General features: G+C 40.4%; 1 long non-coding RNA gene across 4 annotated transcripts in view; it reads right to left on the bottom strand.

Annotated features, from left to right (window-relative positions):
• The window catches only part of LOC127005831 (uncharacterized), a 227,046-nt gene that overhangs the window by 37,238 nt on the left and 162,988 nt on the right, over positions 1-26,820 (bottom strand). For 2 of the 4 annotated variants that reach the window (XR_007758946.1, XR_007758943.1), the window contains exons 9-11: positions 24,485-24,577; positions 22,702-22,912; positions 21,642-22,336 (exon numbers count right to left, since the gene is read on the bottom strand). This is a non-coding gene — a long non-coding RNA (uncharacterized LOC127005831). The remainder of the gene's footprint in view (positions 1-21,641; positions 22,337-22,701; positions 22,913-24,484; positions 24,578-26,820) is intronic. The other 2 variants (XR_007758944.1, XR_007758949.1) reach the window with 2 other exon arrangements.

Below are 26,820 nucleotides of genomic sequence, written 5' to 3'. Positions count from 1 at the left end.
GTGTGTGTGTGTGTGTGTGTGTGTGTGTGTGTGTGTGTGTGTGTGTGTGTGTGTGTTGCTGGGTTTGTGTGTATAGTGGACGAGGAGACGCAGGAAGGGGAGGAGGAGCAGGAGGAGGAGGAAGAGACAGGGGCGATGTGAGTGAAGTAGTAGGAGAGGGACTGTTGTTTGCCAAGGGAAGGGAGGAGAGGGAGCTGCTGGATTGTTTTATTTTACCATGAGGAAAGTGGACTATTGTGTTGATGCTAATGGGCGGCCGGTGGTGATTGCTGGCGGTGCTCTGAAGTGTATGTGCTACTGCGATCAATTCATTTACTCAGCTCGCTTGTTAATAAATGCTGTCTTTTTGTGATGTTTTGCTTCTCAAGTAGTGGAGGAATGTAATTATGGCATATTCGCTACTGAAAGGCTAAAATGTAGTCAAAGTTCTCTAGAGTTTACAGAAGAAGTGGGATCAGTGTTGGAGTGGAGTTGAATCTATGCCCTGACATCAGGCTCTATAAGGCTTCTATAGTTTTAAGTGCCTTTCCACAACGCTTGTCCTTTACGGTCGTGTCACATACCAAGTCTTTGCTAGTTAGAGGCAAACTGAGAAGACGTTTCTTTCATTTATATATGATGGAATGTTTGCAACGTCTAGATGGTGAAGAGAAAGAGATATGTTTGATGACTTGATTGCTCATAGAGCAAAAACAATACGATAGAAGGTGTTTTACGATGAGGAGACTTTAAGAAGAGTTTATAATTGTACATAACTGTTAGCAAAAACATTGAACTTAGGGATACAGAAAACAGTCACAACAAAAAAGTAACATTTTCAGTATTTCTTTGGTGGGAGACACGGCGGGTAAAAAGCTTGAGAGGCGATAATTAAAAAGAACTAGTGACTGATGACTCAAAAAAAAAAAAAAAAAAAAAAAAAAAAAATACAAAGCGCGACTCCAGCGTTTCATTTGCTCACGATTTTATCTTTCATTATAAAAACAACAACAAAACGTCATCTGGCAAATGTGTTATGGGTACGAAGAAAGCTTGGGAATAAAATAATATAAATGTTGTATATAGTCCAACGCGGCTTTTAAAATGTAGGAGAATGTAGATTAAAAAGCAACAGTGTGTGTATTGTAAAAGAGTACGCAGGTATTTCAATTTGGGGGATGAGGAGAGCGAGGGTGAGGAATTTTCTATCATGTTTTTTGCATCGCGGGAGCTGATGGCCGCCAGACTCAGAGTTTTAATATGGAAATTGGACACTCATCCGTGGACGTCCACAAAATTTCTGTTATTCGTTTCGCCCGTTATTCCCATTTGCTCTTTATCCACGTCATAGTAATCTACCCCTTTTGTCCGTCGCGTTGGTTACACTCTATACGAATATCAATGAGTCCCTTCACAACGTCCATTCTGGTCAATATTCACTCATTTCACTTTGGTTTGTCATCGCATAAATCATTTTCACAGTGTCTTTATATTTCTCTTCTGTTCCAGGTTTGATATATATATGTTCAGAGGCCAAGAGGGGTGTTGTTTTTATTACTGGTATAATATTTTCTTTTAGTATTTAAAGATGTTTTTAGTCGATGTCATCCTATACTTTTTTGTGTTGATCTACTCCCAATTAATCCCATGGGTGAATAATGAGTGGGCTGTTCTGCTACCCCGTTGCATACACGAATCCTTTTCCACATACCGAGAAATTCAAACATTTCACCGAGAGTTTCAATGATTCTTTCCGTATATTCATAAACATTGTTACTATTTTTCTGTGTCTCTTTCAAACATTGCAGAGGGCATTAGAGAAGCCGCTCGCCCACCAACAACTAGATAGGTAAGAGATTGGTAAGGATTGTGCACGAAAGGAAAACTCAAAATATACAAGGCACACGTTATGTACAAAAGACTTGCAATAAAGGAAACAAGGAAAATACCAAATGAGGGAAATTTATGAGGAAAGAAAACTTAGAACGATATACATTTTCTCCTGAACCATGGGAATAAAACTATGGAAAGATATAGATATAGACAGATAGATAAATAGACAGGTAGATAGACATAGCTAGACAAATAGATATACATAGAGAGAACACGGCTACATTTTCAATGCTTTCGAACTGCTGTCGGTTGAACTTTTAGAGTTGCTGAAAAAAAAAACAAATATTCAGATGACAGGAAGCCGATGGAGAGAGAGAGAGAGAGAGAGAGAGAGAGAGAGAGAGAGAGAGAGAGAGAGAGAGAGAGAGAGAGAGAGAGAGAGAGAGAGAGAGAGAGAGAGAGAGAGAGAGAGAGAGAGAGAGAGAGAGAGAAGGGGGGGGGGCTTTCGATTGGCTGACTATCACAATTTACATATTTATCATAAAATACACACACACACACACACACACACACACACACACACACACACACACACACACACACACACACACACACACACACACACACACACACACACACACACACACACTCTGACTGGTTTTATTTTGTGCATCATTGCCCTTTCCAAAGTCATGAATGCCTGCTATAACGAATTAGTCTTTGGCGCGTGCCGGGCAATGCCGGAATGAGTGCGGAATGCAGGAATGTTTTTGCGCTGTTTTTTTTCCGTGCATAATAATTTCAGGCGAGAGAATGTACATCAAAAGGAGACCCACATAATTATACGTGCAACCAAATTGATTAATCAGCTCCGGAACGCTTCGCCATTACTTTGATGGGCGCAGTTTATTATTGTTAGGAACACAATTATGAAAATTACCGGCGAACTTCATTAAAAAATCAGATTAATTATACAGGCGGTGAAAAAATCTTTATGACTAAGCAGATTAATATATAGATGAATAAATAAACAATTTAATGTGTGTTTTCTAAATATCTTAGATATTTCTTGAACATACTTCGAAATTTAGTGCAATTTAGTAAAATATGGACATGGCATTAAATGATGAACTAAGCAATACACTCACTTTTTCTATTAACCGCATGAAGATCGTCACTCAACATACTAAAAAATCCAATCTGTAAAAAAATGAATTGAATTTCTGACCAAGAAAAATAATTTAGTTACATAGAATTAAAAACAACATACCTTTAGTTTTGGAAACCATACAAAAGTATGATGTAGCCATTACTGTACCGCTGCGTTGACAGATAAGAACAACAAAATTTATATACAAAGGAAAGTATTCTTCAACACAGGGAAACACATTTCAGATGAAACTTTGTTTTTAACTCTTTGTCCACTTCTCTCTCTCTCTCTCTCTCTCTCTCTCTCTCTCTCTCTCTCTCTCTCTCTCTCTCTCTCTCTCTCTCTCTCTCTCTCTCTCTCTCTCTCTCTCTCCTATGAATGATAAGTTTTTGCCGAGGACAGTCGCCGTTTCCACAAGGCTTCCCTTCCCCAGCAGCCCTTTGAGGGAGTTGTTGTTGCGGGGAAGTTGAAGAAAAAAACACGTCCGTCTGTGTAACGAAGCGCGAAGGTGAGCTAACAGAGCCGCGGCAAACTGACGGTAGGAAAGTCGGAACGTTTATAAAGTTGAAGGCTGGGAAGCGCTAGAATGGTTTTGAGTTTTCTGTTCCCGGGTAATGGATGCCTGTCTGTACGAATGACTGAACGTTCGGGAAGTTTAAAGTAGGAAGCGTTAGAATGGTTTAAGTTCTCGTTTTCAGGATAAAGGATTGTAATGATTGTACGAATGATTGAACATCTAGAGACTTGAGGAGAGGAAGCGTTAGAATAGCTTTGACTTTTCAGTTTCAGGGTAATAGATATCTGACTGAATGAATGATTGAACGTTTTGATATCTGCTCGTGATATTTATTTACAGTACAGCTTAAGGGCAATCAACAAAGAAAACAAAACAAAGAAGCCCGCTAATCGCTGGTCCTGCAAACGCAAACAGAAGGAGTGGCCAGAAGAGAGGTCAATTTCGGATGGAGAGATGTCTAGAAACTCCCCTTTTAAGAATGTGTTATAGACCTATTGCATACGTTATCAAGAAGGCGAAAGCTAATGTAGGAATGCGTGAAAGGTTAGTGTCCACAGTCACGACCGATGGCATATTTTTCTGCAGCCCTTCTTGCGAGTATTGTGTTGTACAGGGTTGCGGTCCTGGTCTACAAAAGTGTTCAAATGTTCAAATGGTGTATCTGTCAAACAGGGGTGCGGCGTGAGTGGCGGCAGGCTGCACGAGGGGAGGCGAGTGGCGGTCTTTCCCATTGCTCTCTTTTTGTGTATTCATTTATTTGAAACCGAAAAAAAAGCGTCTGTGTGAGCCGGAAAGATCCAATCGACAAAGACAAACGGGAAGACGTAAAAAAACTAACAAAAAAAAAGATATGAAGAAAAAAATGAACTACAAAAGAAAAGAAAGACGAACGAAAATTCAGTTGAGCATTTAAACAGTTTAGCATTTTCACTTTCAGACAGGCAGATGCGTCCACAATACCTACGTCTACACCCACTCACACACACGCGGTCCCCCCCTTCTTCATATACAAGCAAATAAAATACTTTCTGGACAGAATAAAGAAGCTCACTGTTTGATTTTTTTCATTAGTTTTCCATAGTTTTTATTTCCAAACGAGTTATTTCTCACCGCCTTCACACACACACCAAAAAAGATGCTCAGAATATAATACGTTGACGGGAAAGGTGTTTGTTGCATTGTTAATTGGTTACATGGCAAAAATAAATGAACAAACGAACATAAACTACTTACTGACAAAGGGTAAAATAAAGAGCATCCTTTAAAAATCTTTCCATCATTCTAAACGCAAAAAATAGAGCTTGCAATATATCTAGAGAACGTATTTGCAGTAAGCTTTTAACGTTACAGAATGTTGTATGCTTAAAAAATAAACGAAATAAAGATTTCAGCCTAAGGGTGTAAGTGTTTGATAGGGAGATGAAGGAGGAAAAAAAGAAGGAGGAAAAAATATAAGAGGAGGGGGAACAGTAGGAGGAGCAAAGAATGTAAGCAGAAAAGATGGGTGGAGAAGTGTTAGAGGGTAGGTATACGTATAGATAGATAGACAGACAAACAGGCATGCAGATAGATGTAGAAAGATAGAGAAAGACAGAGATTGATAGATGTAGATAGATAAAGACAGAAATTGATAGAGGGATATATATATATATATATATATATATATATATATATATATATATAGAGAGAGAGAGAGAGAGAGAGAAATTGCGTGAAAATAAAGAGTTTAATATGAGTTACGTAACCTTTACATTCACTGATGCGGGGCGGCACGCTGGAAAGAAGAAGAAAAAAAAAATCAAAGGACAGCGTAGTTAGTTTTGTTGATAATGTTTACGTGTTTTCCCTTTCAAATACTGGCTTTGCAATTACCTTGATTTGCGATTGAAAAAATGGCGCTTAGTTAGGAAGAATACGCTATTGAATAGTGGAATATCAGCTTCCATGACGGTGAATTTCAGAACACACACACACACGCACACACACCAAAAAAATCCTCCGTGTAATATGACGCAAATTTCCTATTACGAAAGTTGTGGGTTGGGAAGCTACACAGTCTATCTTATCTTGTTTGTCTGTCTTCTGGGTGCTTCGTCCTTTTTCTTTTCAAACTGACGGACTGCCTACACTTATATCACAACATTTAACCCCCCCACTCCCCCCTTACACATACACACACACATTCACACACACAAACACAAACCCCCCCAGCTCTAATTGCCCTGGAACGACATAAGGACGTCTGATGAGAGAACCCTCCCCACTTAGCAACGACCTTCAATTATTTCTTTTCTTGAGGTTTGAAGGTCATACAAATAGAGGTAAATATACGTCCTGAAAGAAGGTTAATAAACTGTCTCTCTTTAGGCAAATAGGATTCTCAAAGTTAAGTCTTACGAGGAGATTGGATTATAGCCCTTCAGGTCCTTCTCGTCGCCTCACCCTCTTACACCTCAATACTTAGAACACAACCTGACCCACTTCTGTCTCCATCACTGTCTTTAATTCCTTGTTTTTCCTTTTATCACACTTATCACTTTCGTCAATTTTTTCCCTCACCCCTTTACATCTCAATACTTAGAACACAATCTGACCCACTTCTTTGTCTATCAATGTCTTTAATTCCTTGTTTTTTCTTTTATCGCACTTTTCACCTTCGTCAATTATTTTCCTCACCCCCTTGCATCTCAATACTTAGAACACACAATCTGACCCACTTCTGTCTCCACCAATGGCTTTAATTACTTGTTTTTCCTTTTTATCTCACTTATCACCTTATTTTTTTCTCATTCAACATTCAAACCATATCATAGACACATCCTCGCTTGTTTTGCTGGTCCTTTTTTTTGTTTACATCTTTCTCTTCTCGCTCTACCTTTTGTATTTACTTGCCACTATGAACATCAATACTCACAAAGCACTCAACTCGACCCATTTCATTCGCAGCCACTCGCTTTAATTCTTTCTCCTTTCTTATTCTCTTATTTCTCCCCTACGTCATTTTTTTTCATTCTCATTCAGCACTTAGACCTGGCACATCCTCCCTCTTTTTTGATGTTCCTTTTCTCTCTCTCTCTCTCTCTCTCTCTCTCTCTCTCTCTCTCTCTCTCTCTCTCTCTCTCTCTCTCTCTCTCTCTCTCTCTCTCTCTCTCTCTCTCTTTTCCGGCTCTATCTTTTTCCTTTTCCGTGCCACTACGTCCATTTCCTTTCACTCATCCGCCTCACCTTGTCCTCTGCGGTTTGCTGGCGAGGGGAGTGTCTAAATGTTTTGAACGATATGTTTTTATACTTTCCACCTGAGGTCTTTTACTTTATAACGCACGCGTCCTCGAATACAAGGGCACAAATGCATTTATACACAGGCAGACAGACAGACAGACAGACAGACAGACTCAGACTCAGACGCAGACGCAGACGCAGACGCAGACGTAGACGCAGACTCAGACTCAGACTCACACACACACACACACACACACACACACACACACACACACACACACACACACACACACACACACACACACACACACACACACGCACACACACACACACACACACATACACGACAAATTCACAAATGCTAAAACGTGTCCTCTCAGTCGACAAAAATAATTCAAAGATGTGTCAATAACCTTTTGTGACATTTTATCATACTTGCCGTCCCATTTGCAGGTTTCCCCATGTCTGCCCGAACCAATACTCATGACTGTGTTTCCTGCTTTGGTAGCATTGCGATTTATAAATAAGAAGAGAACGTAAGTGAAAGAAATCTACAAAATGATGATAGCTATACACAAATTTACTTAACCCTTTTAAAGCGTCTTATTTCATCATCCTTCTTTTCTTTTTTATATACTTTTCATCCATTATGCTTTCCCTCTTTTTTCTCCCTACCTCTCTCTTTTCCTCCCTCCTGTTTTTCCTCGCTTAGTATTTTTCATTTTCGTTCTCTTTCTTTCCCCGCCTTTATATCGCCTTCCACTTTCTTCCCAAGCCTCCATATTTTTTACCTGTACAAATGTTACCTGAGAATCTATAAACATGGGATACGAGTGAATATTCTGCAGGTTATTCATAAAATTGGTGAAGGAAAAGTGGGCTTGCACAGTTACTTGTTGATTTACAGGCCAGGAATGTAAAATGGTTTTGCATTTCTCTTATCCTAAGAGTTGGTAAGAAACCTGTAAACCCAAGTACAAATATTTTTCTTAATAACAACAATAAAATATTCAGCTGTTCCTGATGTGCTAATCTTTCTATTGACGTCTTCCGGGATTTCAGATTCAAGTTTCTAGATTATCCTTTTGTCTGCGCATATACTGGGAAGATTACGATGAGATTCCTGCCACTCGAGAACCTTTCTAGAAGACACATTGCAAATATAAAATACATTCCCATTGATAATATTATACAGTGATCATAAAACACCAATTATTAAGGAGCAAACGTTCTTGAACTGTTTGGAACAGGAAATGTATTTCTTACATAGTTTTCATATGCTAACCATTGTTATTTATTCTTTGTATGATGAGACGCAAGAAAACATCTGGCAACACATGCCCAGTTTTCAAATAATACCGCAAGCAATATTTTTTTCTGGAAATATGTTGGACACCCTTTCCTCTTTATTCACCTGGAACATTTGCTGTTCATCACACATCGGCACCATGAACGATTTATATTTACCTACGTCTGCACGTGAAAAGAAACAACATATTCAGCAAAGGTGACTACAACATTTTCTTTTCGTTTTTCCCTCCTTTTATTGTCCAACACATTTTTTTACACATTTCCATGAAGGAAAGATATCCTCCGTAAAATTATCATAACGAAGGTGTTTGTTTCCCGCCGCCTCACAAAAGGCCGTGCGATGGCCGCCCTTCGTGTCTCACAGACGAGCCTAAACGAGCCGCGAGGACAGGAAGGAGGTGCAAGGCCAAGATGGGGCTGACGGACGACGAGGCGGGACGAACACACGCCACCACAACGGCGGCATTACTCACCCCGAGAGCCGCGGGTGTCTGGCGAGACGCGAGGCGGCGGGTTTTATGCAAATAAACGAAGAACTTTTCGTGACTTTTGACGCTGCTTTTCTTATTTTTCGTTCTGTTTCACTTCCTGGGTCACCGCCTCACTTCCAAACGTTTTATTTGTCTCTCTGAATGTCTCCGTTTCCCTAGCCATTTGCTTGTCATTGTCTTTCTATGTTTTATTTTTTGTCTGTCTTCGTAGCTGTCTCCCGTATTTGCAACAATAAGAATAAAAAAATCAAACAAAATATGACTCCCTTAACAATGAATTTATGAATAAATAAATATATAAAAAATCGAGGAGTTAAATCTTAGGTCGACTTTTTCGTTTTCCTTAAAGCCTGGGCCATCCCTCACCGCGGGGACGTCGATGAAAAGATATCGGTAATTCATTGATTCTGAATCTCCAATACAGAAGAGGGTGAACAGGCCGAGGATGATGATGTATAGGACAAGGCGGAGGAGGAGGAGGAGGAGGAGGAGGAGGAGGAGGAGCAGGAGGAGAACAAAGACGTGGCTGGAAGAAGAGAAAGGAGGATGGGAAGGCGTGAAAGGGGAGGACAGTAGGTGGTAAATCACCTTCGAAGCCTGTGTGAGAGAGAGAGAGAGAGAGAGAGAGAGAGAGAGAGAGAGAGAGAGAGAGAGAGAGAGAGAGAGAGAGAGAGAGAGAGAGAGAGAGAGAGAGAGAGAGAGAGAGAGAGAGAGAGAGAGAGAGAGAGAGAGAGAGAAAAAATCGTTTTTTAATTTGTAAAATATATTGCACTTCTGTCTTCCTCTCTTTCTCTTTTAAAAGCGTCTCCTGCCTCTTTTTTTTCCCGCCGTCGTCCAAAACATTCTGGTGTTATTGCAATGTTATTTTGCCCTGCCCGACACACACACACACACACACACACACAGTCAGTCAGTCAGTCAGTCAGTCAGTCAGTCAGTCAGTCAGTCAGTCAGTCAGTCAGTCAGTCAGTCAGTCAGTCAGTCAGTCAGTCAGTCAGTCAGTCAGTCTCTCTCTCTCTCTCTCTCTCTCTCTCTCGAAAAATACTACATACCTTTTCTAAGGAATCACAACACGCTATTTTTTTCACATCCGTTTTTGTTGGTAAGGCTCAAAGAAATTATAATGACCTTGAGAAACGTGAGTCGAGTTGTCGAGAATTTCAGATCTTTTCCCTTAAATGTTTGTGAGCGTATACTATATGTCCTAAGAAAACCAGTAGGGCATCCATTCATATATGCATATCTGCCCCGGTTATCAAGATTCAAGAATGCCTAGAATACTATTAACCAGTTTATCCGCGTTTAGAGGAGAGCTGAGGCGTTCTGGAGTCTCAATTGGAACAATAAATAGCAGGAACGGGAGCACGAGGTCAGGTCATGCTCTCGGGTCTTTCGCGTGAGTGTATTTGTGAACCTCTTGAAGGGAGTGTGAAAACCGTGACCATAAGAGTGTGAAGAGCAGAACATTGAAGTAGATGTCCTCTAGTTTACCCCACCTGTTTTCTCCGATCATCTTTCCATCCCCACTCGTGTACTCACTCAAATCTATATCTGTGAACCTCTTGAAGGGAATCTGAATGGCGTGGCGGTAAGAGTGTGAAGATCAGATCATTGAAGCAGATATCCTCTAGTTTGCCGTACTTGTCTTTTTTGATCCCCTATCCATCCCTCACTCGTGTACTCATTCAACTCTGTATCTGTGAACCTCTTGAGGGGAATCTGAATGGCGTGGCGGTAAGAGTGTGAAGATCAGATCATTGAAGTATATATCCTCCGCTTCCCATCCCCTCTCGTGGACTCACTCAGCCTCGCATCTCTATTTGAGGCACTTAGAAACATAGTGTACCAAGCGCCATATACAGAAAGACGCTTGGTACACTGTGTTATTAGGGGACTCATTTCTTCCCAACATCGCCAGTATTGCAACACCCCCCTCTAGCCTCCCCCCACCCCCCTCCTCTCTGTCTGTTTGTCGGTTTGTCTGCCTCAAACACTCAGTGCAGTCCTTGAAACAGTCCATTATCAACTGGTTTCATCCTAAATTACAAACTCTGTCCGCTCCTATAGTCTCTCGGAGGCTTCAAAGGGCAAACCAACAAACTTGACACACCGCCACCACTTTGCTGGCCACGAGAAGGAACTTATGACTACCAGAGTGAGAGAACGTTTCATCAATTAGTTTTTTAAATAAATGACATAACAAGAGAAGTATGATAGGGCCGTAAGATTTAAAATTAGTCTCTTTAATCGATTTGGAACTACCTAAACACTGATAATAGAAAATTTCACAAATCCTTTGGACTAGTTAAGAAGTACTGTTTTCAGCTTCCTGTTACAATAAAAATCTTGTAGATATGCTCAATGTAGTAAAGGCTTAAGAGTGACGACTATAATATCACGACAAAATGATAATCTAATTAAATGGATTAGTTTGAAAAAGAAGATCGATTACATACTTTGAATAAAAGCATATGAAATAAATGTAGCTACACACTTTCAATGAAGAGGCGACAAAACAGTTCAACGAAATGACGAATTTTACACGAGTGTATCAACGCAGGAAGTCCCGAAAACAGTAGAAGTAACACGCTTCGGGAGAAACGAGCCGATAAAATATTGTGAAAATCTACGAGCAGAAAGGATTACGCAGGATTTACTGGGCAGCATTTTGAAAGGTTATTTTGACAGGTGCTCCAGGTGTGTGGTTAGTCTTGTGGTTGGCTGATGACTAACCTACACAAACATGACTCCTACCACGTACTTTTCACTTCTGATTTTGCCGTATTTTGATGAAACAACACCATTTATTGATATTACAAAGGCTAAACCTCCTTGCTTTTTTATTACACAACTACTTTACCGACTTTCTGCTAATTAATGCTAAAGTGAGGTTCTAGGAATGCCCTGAGAACCAGTCTTTGGCCAGAAAGGTTCTCTAAAAATCTGTCCTTTTGAAGATGATTCTCACCCGTTTCCTATGAACACAAAAAATAGCCACTATATATTTCTACTCTCCTTTACTATTTCATTCACTGACAATTACAAACATGGGGAAAAGCTAAGTTAATGAAAAAAGGCGGCAAAAAGTAAAGAAGAGAACTCAAAGCCAGAGGAAGATGTAGAGCGAGTGAGTGACAGAGGTGGCCTTCCTTGGTCCCTCACTCCCAGCTTTAATTACTCCGCGCCGAGGCCGACGTGCGGTTTATTTCCCTTCCCCCGCCACCGCGAATGTTTGCGTCTCGAGGCCACGCGCTGATTAGAGGAGGAAGGAGGAAGGACAATGATGATGAGGGAGCTGTAAGAGGAATGGCAGCGGCAGGGAAAGTTGTGAAGGGTGTCTGGTAGATGGCCTGTGTATGCACGAAAGGCAGCGTGTGGCGAGAGAAATGTGTGATACGAAGTGTAGGTAGTTTCAGACAGGCGAAGATAATTGACAAACATGACCGTTTTAACACACACACACACACACACACACACACACAAAAAAAAAAAAAAAAAAAAAAAGACACACACACACACACACATAGGAGCTCGGTTCCACGAAGATTATAATGAGCGGAGAATGTGACGAAAAATGTTTAGGAGTGAAATGGTAATGGCTGGGCGATTTTCAAACTCCCCCACCCCCCACCCCCCCACCTACCCACACACACACACACACACACACACACACACACACACACACACCAGCCTTCCAAAAGATTCTAAATATTTGCATTTGATATATAAAACAATTAATTAAGTAATTTTGGATATTTTCCTCGGCAAAAAAATCTTATACATCATCACAGAAGAGTGGGAAATTGTTTGATGAGTAAACGCAAGACATTTTCATAATTTTAGTGAGAGTGAGTCATTAACCTGCCCGTCCTTAGCGTTCACCTTCGTATCTTTAGTCTTATAGTTTGTGGTACTTGACTTCGTGAATGAACTTGAGATATCGGTGTGAGGTAAATAAACACAAATGTATAAATATTGTTCATAAAGAGATGGTGTCGGGTTTATCAAGCACCTATCAGCTAGAGAGCAAAATAATGTTCAAACACCTTTACTTCTGATTGGCAAGGAACTGCTAGACCGTTAATCAGGTGAACGGGCTGCTGGGACGATCATAACGGATACTGAGGTTTAATAATTGTAACAAGTTTGCTCTAAGAAAACAAAGCACACACGCATGTACACACAGCAGATATTATTGAGAAGGAAGAATGAATTATAATGAGTTAGCAAATTTTTGGCAATGATTTTGGGAGGACTAGGGTGTGTCAGATATGTAAGCCAATAATTTTGTGGAAAAATAGAAAGCCAGAGATACTGAATGAAATTACACTTTTCGGAATAGTCTTCAAAACGACCCTCCCGAGAGAGAAAAAACACACAAAAGGGCAAAGGAAAACAAAGGTACAAATAGACTCCTGCCAACTTAGTTTCGCTGGTGGCAATTTGTTTTCAGAGAGCAGGTTTCAAACGGCTACTTCAAAGATCAGACACAAGCGTGGACACACACACCCACACACCCACCCCCACACACGCACGCGCACACACCCACACCCACACCCACCCCACACACGCACACGTAGACGGTCAATCAAACTTCTTGTATGTTTCCGCTTAACTGACGACTCCTTAATTCCTTCCCTCTCCCCTACTCCCCTTTCCTTACCTTCCCCTCCCTTTTCTCTCTCTCTCTCTCTCTCTCTCTCTCTCTCTCTCTCTCTCTCTCTCTCTCTCTCTCTCTCTCTCTCTAAGTCAATCTAGTAGTCCTTTTTACGTTCACACTTATCTGACTATCTCCGTCTTTCCCCTCTTCACTCACTCACTAACTCCCATTCTCTTTCTGACTCGGATGTTCGAATTCGTTTTTACGGTTTCACTTATCTCGGCCTCCCCTTCCCTTTTATCCTTAACCGAACATAACCCGGTCGTCACGCATTCCTTACTTTCGTTTCTCCCATTCCTCTCTTCCCCACTTCCCTGGTAGTATAGGGGTCAGTTTCTATCTCGTTAAGTAACCTAAACTAATCTAGGCTGTATCTTCTTAACTTTATGTTCTATACTCTAAAGTAACATAACCGCTTCTTTATACTTCTTTCTCTTTATTTTTGTTTCTTCTTTAATCACCCCCAACCACCTAAAAGTCCTTTTCCTTTTTCCTTTCCCTGTTGAATTCATCGTCATTTTAATTATATCTCATCAAATGCTTACACTTCTTTAATGCCCCGCTGTAGCCTTAACCGTCACTTACATGCACGCATACACACACACGCCCACACACACACTCTCCCCCCTCATACACACATCCACCCCACACACACATCCACCCCAGACACAGAGCCAGCCAGCCAGCCTTTCGCCGCCTTTAGTCCCAGTTCCAGAAGTTTATCCTCTTCTCGTAACGCCCCTCTATCCCTCGCTGAGCCTCTTTACAACCGCCGTTACCAGGTCCCCTCCACCGTTAGCCTCTTCCCGGCGCTCCTCAATCCTCCCCTTCACCCAAACGTCTCACAAATACGCCACTTACTAGGCGGCTTTAAGACTCTACAGCTATACGGAGACTGTCTCGCAGGTTAGCTGGGTTGTTTTCTTGCTTAATGTTTGGCGCGCTAGGTTCCGGGGCATGGGATTATTTTCTTCGATATGAGTGTTTTGAGGGATGCTATGAGATTTGTGAGTGTGTGGAAGAGTGTGAGTTGTTGCAAAATTGTCACTGAAGGATATATATACAAGAAAAGAATATTAATCACTAAGTAGTAGTAAATAAGTTGTGTTAGTTACAGAACTGCTACCAAATTAAAATATACATTAAAGAACAAGATTATGCAACTTCTGAGGACATAGTAAGATTGCGGAAGCTCATTTGTCGGCAATATAAAACATAAAAAACACAACTTAGAATTACATCACGACAAGCAAACATGGCATAGTGGTATCAGTATGTCCAGTGTCTCGGGTGGGACAAGGAGGAGAGGGAGAGCTTGACCGCGCGTTCCATATGACTCCGGGGCCAAGATTAAAGGGTTGAGGAGAAAGGACGAGAAGAGGCGAGGCGAGGCATTGTAAGGGAGAGTAGGCACATTATGGGGCAATGGGAGAAGGGCCTGGAGATAAAAAAGAGAGAATGGCCTGTGAGGTGAGAGGGAAAAATAGACCAAAAGGGAGAGGGTAGAAAGAAGTATCATCAAAAGAGAGGAACATAATGGGGAGAATTGGCAAGAGGTAATTAAATTAATCCACTGAAGTGAGAAAGGAAGAAAAAAAATAGAGAGCGGCAAGAATAAATTGATTAAATTAGATCACTATCAGGATAAAGATAGGGATGAAAAAGAGATAGAGATGATCAGGGGCAGCCTCTTTGAAGGGAAAAAAATGTGAAACTGAAAAATAAGAAATCGGAATGAGGGGAGAAAGGGGAAATAAAGAGTAATGCAAAGGACTCAGAGGACGGTATGAGAGGGATAGGTAGAACAAGGTAAGGGGAGAATAAACGAAAGGAAAATAGAGGAGAGAGACGAAATGGAAAGGTCAGAGGAACACAAAGGGAAGGCTGGTTCAGACGAGCAGTAGAGCGATGAAAGCGAGAAAGACGAAAAGGAGGGTTAATCAAGAACAGAAATACGAACAACGTCAGGAAGACAAGAGAGGGAGAGAGCGAGAGGGAAAGTCAGGAAGTTGGAGCGGGGAAGCAGAGGAAGAGGGAGTGGGAGATGAAGAGAGGAATAGTTTAGGAAAGGAAGAGGGGAGAAAACGACAGAAGGGATAAAGGAAAAGAAAAGAAGAAAAAATACAAATGAGAGCAAAATGGAGGAGGAAAAGAAGGCTAATTAGGACAAAGACGTGATTGAAGAAAAGAAGGATGATGATGATGTGAGAGAGAGAGAGAGAGAGAGAGAGAGAGAGAGAGAGAGAGAGAGAGAGAGAGAGAGAGAGAGAGAGAGAGGCAGACAGACACAGACAGACAGAGAGACAGACAAAGAGAGAGACAGACACAGACAGAAAAAGAGAGAGGAAAAGAAAATAAACAGCATGGGGTCGGCAGAGGAAATAAAACGAAAAAAAAGGAACGAGGTATTGGGTTGGAATCAGAGCAAGAGTCGTGAAAACCTGAAAGCTCTCTCGTCCGTGAAAACTCATAAACACACACACACACACACACACACACACACACACACACACACACACACACACACACACATACACAGACACGCGCGCGCACACACAAAAAAACTCCCCCTCCTCGATCGAGCTCTCTGGCGGGTGGCGTAGGCTTGAAAAGTCTAGCTCAGAGTCCAGAAAAGTTTGTGAATAATAAAGTCTGAGAGGAACAAGTCAAGGCGAACACACGGCCGCGGGGACCTGTCTCTCCTTCCCTTCCCTTCGTACCCCAGGCGTGTGTGTGTGTGTGTGTGTGTGTGCGTGTGTGTGTGTGGTGGGGGTGCAAGCACACACACACACACACACGCACGCACACTGATATTGGCATGTCATCAGCTGGCTGCGAGAGAAGAAAGAAATAAAGGAAGATGGGAAGAGACAGGGAAAAGGAGGCAATCATGAAAGACTGCGAGTGACGAGAAATGAGGAGATTGGAAGATAAGGAAAAAGATGAAGATGATGAAGCGCAGGGTGGCGAGGAGCGAGTTTTTTTTTTTTTTTTTACAACAAAGGAGACAGCTCAAGGGCACAAAAAAGGAAACAAAAATAAAAAAAAAGCCCGTTACTCGCTGCTCTTGAGGCAGGGCGAGTGTGCGAGTAAAGAATAGTGTGAAAAAATGAAAGAAAAGCCGGTAAAAAAATGTTAGAGGATTTTTATCGTTCTGAAAAACTGTAAGGCACTCATGTATATAGGATCATGTAGATAGACATGAAACACCATACACTCCTCATACTTCTACCGATATGATCCTAAATACATCAGTGCCTTACATAACAGTGAAAATAATAAAGAAAATGTAAAGCGAAAACTATAAATAAAGAAAAGAAAATTGAAGTATGGGGAATTACAAGAAAACTAAGGAAATAACATGCAGAATAACGAACGAAAGAATATGCTGGAATAAAAAGAAGTATAAGGTCCACATTTAATGATTCCAAGTGTTATATGAGGCACGTGAAGAGTGGAGAGACATGAGAGAGAAAAAAAAGAGCCTGGCCCGTCGTGTCGCTCCATAAAATGACCCATAAAACAGAAAGACCGTAACGGATATTGGAAGTAGAGGACGCGAACCCAAACGTGTCGGAGACCAAATTTGATTATCCCTTACTAATTCGACCAAATAGGGAATGCTAAACGGATCTAAATATATAAGAGAATATTGTGGAAGGATTCGTCATGTAAAGAGGACGACATGGTGACAAAATTAAGGAAAAATATATGTTGTGAAATTATATATGATGTGATGAGGAATGTAAATTTCAGGACCATAGCATGAAAAAAAAAAATCGTGGTCATAAATATGGGGAGAAAAAAAAAATAATATAGAAGAAATTAAAGAATGAGGAGAAAGGTAAGATTTCTCCTCCTCTTAAACACACACACACACACACACACACACACACACACAGGTACTTTCCCCACCCCACACACACACAGGTACTCCCCCCCCCCCCCCGACACACACACACACACACACACACACACACACACACACACACACACACACACACACACACACACACACACACATACACACACACACGAGCAAGATTATATGCCCTTCACCTTTTCATTTTCCCACATACCGTGCCACCAATACCACGAGGAGGTGCCACAATTGCTACTGAAAGCTATTGGGTAACTAAATCAAAGGGTTCAAGGCTAAAAGGTGCGGATGGAAGACGAAGAGGAGGAGGAGGAGAGGAGGAGGAGGAAGAGGACATTAGGGGCGTCCTTGGCAACTTGTCGTATCAGTCGTCGTAAAAGTTGAAGTTACTCCGGACGTGTAAAAGAGAAAGGCAAGCAGGAACGGGTAGGAGGGAGGGAGGGAGGGAGGGAGAGAAAGAAACGAGAGAGCGAGAGAGAGAAGAGGGAAGAGGGAGAGAAAAGGGGAAAAAAATGAAGATAAAAAGGGCGTGACGATGTTCCTTGTATGTATGAAAAAATAGAAAAAAATAAAGGAATAGACTAGGAATAAAACGACGATTTTGAAAGAGAAAATCAGAAGCAGCTGAGATGTTGCTCCTCTATAGAATAAGAGAGGGAAAAAGTGAGGGCATGAGGGGGAGAGTTTGGGGAGAGTTAGGATGTGTGAATGAGAAAGGACCTGTAAGAAGAGATTCACTCTAATACTAAACAAGGAAGCAATAATAATTGGGGATTTTAATTTCCCTAACATTGGCTGGGGGCTGATGACCGGAGATCAAGAGGGTAACAGGCTTATAGAAATGGTGGACTTCATTAGCGACTGTGAAGTTGGTGAGAAACTTAATGGTTGCGATCACCACTTAATCCGTTTTAATGTCAACATATGTCACAAACTCGTAGATAATCCGTCAGTGATACCAGATTACAAAAAAGCAAATTTCAACTTAGCCCGTGAGCTGCTTCCCCCTGCGACCTGGGACCAACTTAACCACATCGACAATACAATCGACAACGCGTGGAACGTCTTCAAAGATAAGCTGTTGCAGGTAGAGAAGGCTACAGTGCCTACGAAATCCAAGGGAGTAAATGGGGCAGTGGATCCACCGTGGGTGACCAGAGAAATAAAAAGGGCAGTGAACCTAAAAAAAAAAAAAAGGAATTATAATCTAATGCAAGAGAATGACACGGCCGAAGCCCGTACACAGTACCACAACAGCCTCAGAGCTTGTCGCACCCTTATTCGGAGTAGCAAACGCAACAATGAAAAACAAATAGCGCGCGAAAATAACTAACTCCAAGAAATTCTTCACGTACATAAGATCGAAAAAGAAAGTAAAATCCAATATTGGTCCCCTGACATACGAGACTGGATCTGTAACCCAGGACAGCAAACACACGGCTAAAATCTTCAACAGTAACTTCGCATCCGTATTCGCAGTAAAGGACATAGAAACCATTCCCGAGGGCTCTGATCCGCCGAGGAGAATAACACCCCTGGAAATTGGCTCAATATGCGACCAAGAAGTGAAAAAAGTACTTGGACTAACTCGACACGAACAAGTCAACGGGACCTGACAACTTGTCCCCGCGGTTATTGAAAGAGCTTAAACAGCAAATACTTCAGCCACTCACTAATATATTTAACCGGTCAGTACAGCTGAACAAGGTCCCAAAAGACTGGAAGATGGCGAACGTAACAACGATTTTCAAAAAAGGAGACAAGAGCATTGCATTAAACTACAGGCCCATAAGTTTGACATCAGTGGCAGGAAAAATACTCGAGAAGATTATTAGAGATAAAGTCGTCAAGTTTCTTGAGGACAATAATATAATATCCGACACCCAGCATAGCTTCCCTTTTTCTCTCTCTCTCTCTCTCCTCTCTCCCACCCCTTTAAATGTTTAAGAGTGGATGATAATTAGAAAAGCAGTAGAAAAAGAGGACACAGGAAAACGAGAGAGGAAATAAGTTGTGATAGAGGTAGAGGTTTAGAAATACAGATAAAGATTTAGAAAACGGCGGAGATGGGGAGCGAGAAAGAACTAAAGGGAACACTGAGATTATTGTGCTTATCTTCCCTTTCCATCGAGGGTAAAAGAGAGAGAGGAAAAAGAAGAAAAAACGGAAAGGAGAGGAATTGATCGCAGAATGCTGAGGTATATGGCGGGGATCAGGTGGCAAGACAGGGTGTCCAGTGCAGGTGTAGCTAACAGATGTGGAGTAGAGGACCTGGAAACAGTGTTCAGAAGGGAAAGACTCTGATGGTTTGGACATGTAAAGAGATCAGGGGAGGATACAGTGCTGGTGGGAGTTTTGGAGAAATTGGAGGTAGGAGGAAGGAGACCAGTTGGTAGACCTAGGAAAACGTGGAGAAGGTGTATATAGGAAGACTTGGCATTGATGGGACTGGATGAGCATCGGGCAGAAGACAGAGTTGAATGGAGGAGAGCCATAAAGCGTCCAAACCGCTCAGGAAGAGTGAAAACGGACGTTAAACGAAATTATATATATATATATATATATATATATATATATATATATATATATATATATATATATATATATATATATATATATATATATATATATATATATATATATATATATATATATATATATATATATATATATATATATATATATATATATATATATATATATATATATATATATATATATATATATATATATATTTTTGATTTTTTAAAATCAAAAAATCAAAAATCATTGATTTTTGATTTATTTGATTTATTTGATTTTTTATTTTTTATTTTTTATTAAAAAAATATATATATATATATATATATATATATATATATATATATATATATATATATATATATATATATATATATATATATATATATATATATATATATGAAAATCTCCATAGGTTACTTTAAGTTTGAGTTTAGGCGTAAGTGTGAGGCACAGTCAGGATCCTGATACATACGTGTTCAATACTTGTTTGTAGTTGGTACAGGACCAGGTTTAGGACAGACAGAGTTGCCTGAAGTTATTTTCATGACAGCATTTTATATTATTACCACACAGAAGAATATCTACTTTTATTCTGTTACTGTTTGGTTGCTAACCTTGGTTATTATTATGATACATTGAATCCCAAGTTAGTTCACTATTTAGCAAATATACTACATCCAGCTTACAAGGAAAAAACTAACTATGGAGGAGGAAAACATGGAATGAATTGGATCAATGAAAATTGCCCTTCAGCACTCTCTCTTATAATGATAGATAAGGCAGAACTTCCTCCATTTCAGCCATACATGTTTTCTGCTCATTCACTTAATGCTGGACCACTTGCATGGTGGCTTTTGGGCAAGATTGTTGAAGACAAAATTATTTTCTGATTTGGTTAGGAAATTATTTACAACAACAGCCTCAAGTTCTGGGGTGGAGAGGATTTTTCTTCATTTGGTCTTGTTCATTCTAAGCTTAGAAATAGGTTAGGGATAGAGAAAGCTGCAAAACTCGTTTTCATTTACAAAAACCATAACTAGGGTCATCACAGAAAGCCTCTGAGTGAATAAACTTAATGTAGGATTACTTTAATTTTTTTTCGTTATTTTATTTTATTTTATTTATTTTTTATTTAATTTATTTATTTATTTACTGGTATATACCATGAAGGGAATAAATGAATAATAGGTTGTTTTACTTTACCATCCTTGAGCACATCATTTAACTTATGGAATACTTTTTAGTAAAAAATCAAAAATCAAAAATCATGATTTTTAGTAAAAAATCAATGATTTAATCATTTGATTAAATCAATTTGATTTAATCATTGCCCACCCACATATATATATATATATATATATATATATATATATATATATATATATATATATATATATATATATATATATATATATATATATATATATATATATATATATATATATATATATATATATATATATATATATATATATATATATATATATATATATATATATATATATATATATATATATATATATATATATATATATATATATATATATATATATATATATATATATATATATATATATATATATATATATATATATATATATATAGTGTGTGTGTGTGTGTGTGTGTGTGTGTGTGTGTGTGTGTGTGTGTGTGTGTGTGTGTGTGTGTGTGTGCGTGCGTGCGTGCGTGCGTGTGAGCGTGCGTGCGTCCGGGAAACCAACTAAATTTTGTGGGCGGAAGAATTTTCTGGCTTTGAAAAGTAATTAGATCAATCAACGTTGTGGCTTTTTCGTCCTCGCGGGGAGGCAAACTTCCTATCGCGACTGATAAAAAATAAAACAACAGCGAAGTCAAACCCCGCCTGCTGCTGTGGTATTCATGAAGGCCACACCGGCGGAACAGATATTGAACGTCAAGTTTTATTCCCTAAAACATCCGAAAATTTAATTTGAGGGCAAAGCTAAATGAAATTCGAAACAAAGTATGAATTGGTGATTTCTTCCGCTATTGGTAATGAAATATATGAAAAAAATACTACTCGCAATATGTGGTTCTGACGAAATTAAATTCTGGCTTACCTTGTGGTGGTGGTGGTTGTGGTGGCGGTGGTTGTCATAGTGGCAGTGGTGACGGTGGTGGCGGTTGTGACGGTGGTGGTGGTGGTGGTGGTGGACAAGAATGTTGTCGTTATTGCTTCTTGTTTTTCTCTTTATTATCTCTGTTTGGTGTCATGTTGCAAGCTTGATGACTGCACACCTATGTATCATTATAATATATGGTTGCAAATGTATGATTTTGTTCAACTTAACTTCACAGCCACTGAGTAGAGTAGAATGTCAATTGTGTCACTGATTAATTTTCTTCAGTTATTTCCTGATTTGCGTTCATGCTTGTTTACATTTTCGAAGTCATTTTATATAAACATCGACCAACTCTATGTGTGTCAAAATAATTCATCACCACGCTCCTTCTCTTTGTTGGTCTTGTCTTGGGGAAGTTCCTTACTCTTCCCTTTATCTTTTTTCCCAGTGCACATAAGGCCACAGAACGCACAAGGGCTCACACAAGATAACCGCAGGCACGGGAGGGAGTGAGAGAGATATAAACAGCCAATCCCGCCGAGGCAACAGCAACAGCAGAGGCAGGAGGCGACGGCGCGGCTCCCAGGACTCGGAACAGAGGCCACTCATGAATCTTCTTCGAATTTCAAATCTCGAACAGGAAGCCTCGTCGCCTCGGGAGGACAAGGATAAAGGGGAGCAACTCTCGAGGCCTGAGGAAACAAAGGAAGGTAAAGAGACAGTGGAAGAGTTGATCACAGGTGGAGTTTATACGTTATGCAAATTTAAAGGCTCGTGGAAGGTAAAGGATAACTGTAAATTATTGCCAGTGAGCTTTAGGTATTACATACATTCGGTTAAACAAAAACAAAACAAAAGTAACAGTGAATTAGACGATAATATATAGTTGTAATAGGTGTTGATTGAAAAAGGAACACTGAGAAAAAGGCAGGTTACCAGGAAAAAATGTTGAGAGAAAAATAATAAATGTTGGACAGAAAACGAAACGTAGCAAAGATAAAAACAACAACAACCTCAGGTGCAATGTAGAAAACAGCTAAGGCTAAAATCTGACTACCTTTTACTGATAATGAGGCCGGTGGAATAATAACAGTTGAAGGATATCTTGCGTGAGAGAATAAAACACCAACACCCCTTCTTCATAATCCAGGAGTCCTTGAACAATGTCTCTGAGGTTACACTCTGAAGACGAAGTGGAGGTCATCGTGTGAGACAATAAATTACTTGCCTGCCCAGTAACTCTTGCCGCAGAATATATTTACGTCATCCTTGAAAGAGAAGGATAACCAAGAAAATTAGGGGACTTGAGTTGTTTTATCATTTTTTAACGCTGATGTTTTGTACTTTGAAAGGTTAGTTTGCTTATACTTTATTGAATGCAGTGGTAGTATTAGTGTCATTAGGAGCAGCAGTCGTTAATAAGCATAAGTAGTAGAATCTGAAGCCAAAAGCGCAGCATACCGGGAACAAGGAAAAGACAAGCATGGGACTAAAGATAAGAGCAAGGAAGGAAAGGAAAGGAAGATACTATAAATAAGAACGGAAAGACGATGAGGAGATAATAAAAAAAAAAAAACACGAATAAGGAAGACCAATAAAGGAAAAAAAAAGGAAAGTGACGTAATAAAGAACGGTAACGAATAGATATGAGGAACAAAACTAAAAAAGAATGCAGAAAATAACAAAACAGTGACAAGAAAAGAAAATAAGATAAAAAAAGAGTAACATGAGACTTAGGAGTGCAGAGGAGGAGAGAACACATTTAAGAGAGGCCACAGAGAGAAGGGGGGAAGAATGGGGCAGCTCATTAACCACACACAACCCCGCCAACCCCAACACCACCATCACCATCACCACTGCCGCCCTGCCGCCCGTGTCCCCAACCTCCCAAAACATTGCTTTCTGATACAATTAAGATCTTGGGTCTCAACTTTGCCTCAACTCAAGTCCCGCTCGGCTCGTTAAGAACTGTCAACTGAGGTCGCGTGTGGCTCCTTATCGTAAACTATTTCTTTTTCCGCCTTTCTCGAAACTATTTTCATTTTTTTTTTACTGCGGCGTTATTTCCAAAGTTGGTCTGGACTCGTACAATGCACACCAGTCATCGGCGAATGTGTCACTTGCGTCACCGCTAGGCGCTCCTCAAACTCTCCTTGCCTTAAGTTATTTCGGCGTTTTTCTCTAACATATTTTTGCCTCAATGATTTTTCCGATGAAGGCAAACTCGTGCGAGGAAATAATGGAGGGGATGGAAGGAAGGAGAGAAGGGAGGCAGGAGAAAGGGATCCAAGAAGAACTGAGGAGGACGTAAAGAAATAGTGCCTGAGAAAGGATGAAAGAAGGGAAAATATAATTAAAAGTGTGCGGCGGAGCAAGGTTCGAAAAATACTGGGACAAAAATAGGAAGGTCAGGGAAAGAGAAGAAAAGGAGTCAGGAAAGCGAGGAGCGACTACCCATATTAAGAAAAGAGGAAGATGAGTACACATTTACCAAAAAAAATCAGGTGTATGACAAAAAAAAGTTAAGTAGTTCTTTTTAAACACGTACAGAATTATCCCCTCACAGAACATCGCACAGCACTCGTATGATCGCGTCTAACAAACTGGCAAAACGTCACTGGGCCTCGTAAACGACCTCTTTGCATACGTTCCCCGGGTAAAGACTCGAGATATCTTACTTAAACGGGCAAAACATTTCACGGCTCTTTATGCAGGTCACATATAGGTTTAATTAAGCATGTCCCTTCTAACAACACAACAGATACTGCCCCACAAAAATATATACATACAAAAAAAAAAAATCTTCAGGGGAAAATGCTGTCACTGCCCCAGAAACTCACCAGTCGGCTGCCATTACTCAGTCCAATGATTGCTGGGTTGCGTCGTCCACGGCAGCGTTGTGGCGTAGAAAAGGGCAATCAAACGCAGAGGCTCTGAAAGGCAAATCAATGGCCATGAATATCACCCACGCGAGAGGTGGATGGACGGACGCGCCTCTCTGATTTTTTTTTTGGGAGAATTCTAAAAATAAAAAAAAAAAAAAATCGACGCTCAAGTTCTCTCAACATCCAAGGAAAAGTCTGTAAAGGAGTATTTTTATAGAGTCTGATTTCACTTTTAATTTTCTTTTGGTGAGTTGTTAGTGGTGTTTGATACATGTGATGTGCGATTTTTCTCTTTTTTTCATGATGCTGCTACAACTCAATTACGTGTTTATCCTATTAAAGGCTGATTTCTTTTTAATATTCTTTTCATACCGAGTTGTTAGTGGCATTTGATGTGAAATCTTTTAGCTTTTTTTTTCATAATGATGCTACAATTCCATTTCGTGTGCCTTGCCTTGCCTTGCCTTGCCTTGCCTTGCCTTGCCTTGCCTTGCCTTGCCTTGCCTTGCCTTGCCTTGCCTTGCCTTGCCTTGCCTTGCCTTGCCTTGCCTTGCCTTCACTTCACTTCACTTCACTTCACTTCACTTCTTCACCACTTCACTTCACTTCTATTCTATTCTCTTTTCTCATCGAAACGTATCATATCTCATCGTAATTTATCTTATCTTATCTCATCTCATCGTAACTCATCTTATTTCATATTATCTCATCGCACCTTATTCCATCTTATCTTATCGAAAGTGTTCATGGGAAGGAAAACGGGTCCCAGCAGCGTATTCCCGAGCCTCAGATTATGGGAGGGGCAGGAAAGGGATTGCGGCACGAGGGCTGTTAGAGCAATATACGGTATGCCCGCCTGCCGATAACGAGGCTGCTCACCATACACAACCTCTCGACACACCCCTCCGTGCGGCCCTCTTCCACCCTCTTCGCTCTGCTATTTCTTGACGACATCTCGGCAATACCATTCTCTAGAACTACTGGCTGAAAATGTCCACTCAAGAACACACATACCGACACACCCCTCCATGCAACTTCACCCCTTCGTTCGGCAATTTCTTGATGACATTTCGGCAATATCGTTTCTCTATAACTACTGGCTGAAAACTTCCACTCAAGAACAAACATCCCAAGTGCAAACGGAGGCTTTCCCATGTTATTTTTTCCTATTTTTGTATAATCTTCGTATATTGTTTTTGCGTTTTTCCTTATCTGTGAATTGGTGGTCTCTATTTCAACATCGGAGACAGAAAAAAACAAGTCCATGGATTAAACGAAAAAGTGTACTGTGCTGTAATATTCTTCCTATTTCATTCATTTTTTTTTCTCTCTCTCTCTCTCTCTCTCTCTCTCTCTCTCTCTCTCTCTCTCTCTCTCTCTCTCTCTCTATATATATATATATATATATATATATATATATATATATATATATATATATATATATATATATATACCCCATCACGCTCTGACCCCTCACCTCCTCCCACCCCCACCAATCCATTGAACGCATCACAAACCTCATAAATCTCTTCCCTGGGCGAAAGAGAAAAGAAAATACATCAAATGTTTTGGTACATTCACTCTGAGCCATCCATTTCTCGCGCCAATCTCGCCCTAGCGCATCGAACTCCATTTCTCAACTCCGTCCATTTTACCCTCGGAGCTTCAGTTGTTGATTCCAGAGAGCCTGCACGGAAGGGAGATGATGAGGGTAAAGAGGAGGAGGAGGAGGAGGAGGAAACATGGAAACATGGAAACATGGAAATGCAGGCAACAGAAAGCCTATTGGCTCATTACGAGGTCGCCCGCTTGGGTGATTTAATCTGCTCGACCGCCACTTGGGGCTTGGTGAGCAGATGAAAGCACCTCGATATTGAGGAGGAGGAGGACGGCCAGGAGAAGCAGGAGTAATAGGAGGAGTAGGAAAAATACACCGAGGAAGAGGAGTAGGCAAGGGTGGGTGGTTAGGTGGGTGTTGCGCGGGTTCATGTTTCACCTTCAGCTTCTCAGTTTTCCCTTCTCGTAATTTTTCGTGGACAGTTACTGATGGACGATAGATGAGGCGTGTCGGGCAGGAATAAATGAAGTGAAAAGGTTACAAGAAAGACAGAAGATATACGGTATGCCGATGAAATGAAGAGTGAAGTTAAAATGAAAAAAAATGTATCGAAATAGAAAAAACAATTTAAGAAGTGCCCACAAAGAGGTATTTTTATGGTATAGAAGATCTCACTGCAACGTTCACTGTCACCTCCAGGGTCACTGCTGCCCGTGAAAGGAGACTGCCCATC

This window comes from Eriocheir sinensis, chromosome 3 (genome assembly GCF_024679095.1).
Source record: "Eriocheir sinensis breed Jianghai 21 chromosome 3, ASM2467909v1, whole genome shotgun sequence".
NCBI classification, from domain to species: domain Eukaryota; kingdom Metazoa; phylum Arthropoda; class Malacostraca; order Decapoda; family Varunidae; genus Eriocheir; species Eriocheir sinensis.
This window is presented reverse-complemented; position numbering and strand designations above follow the sequence as displayed.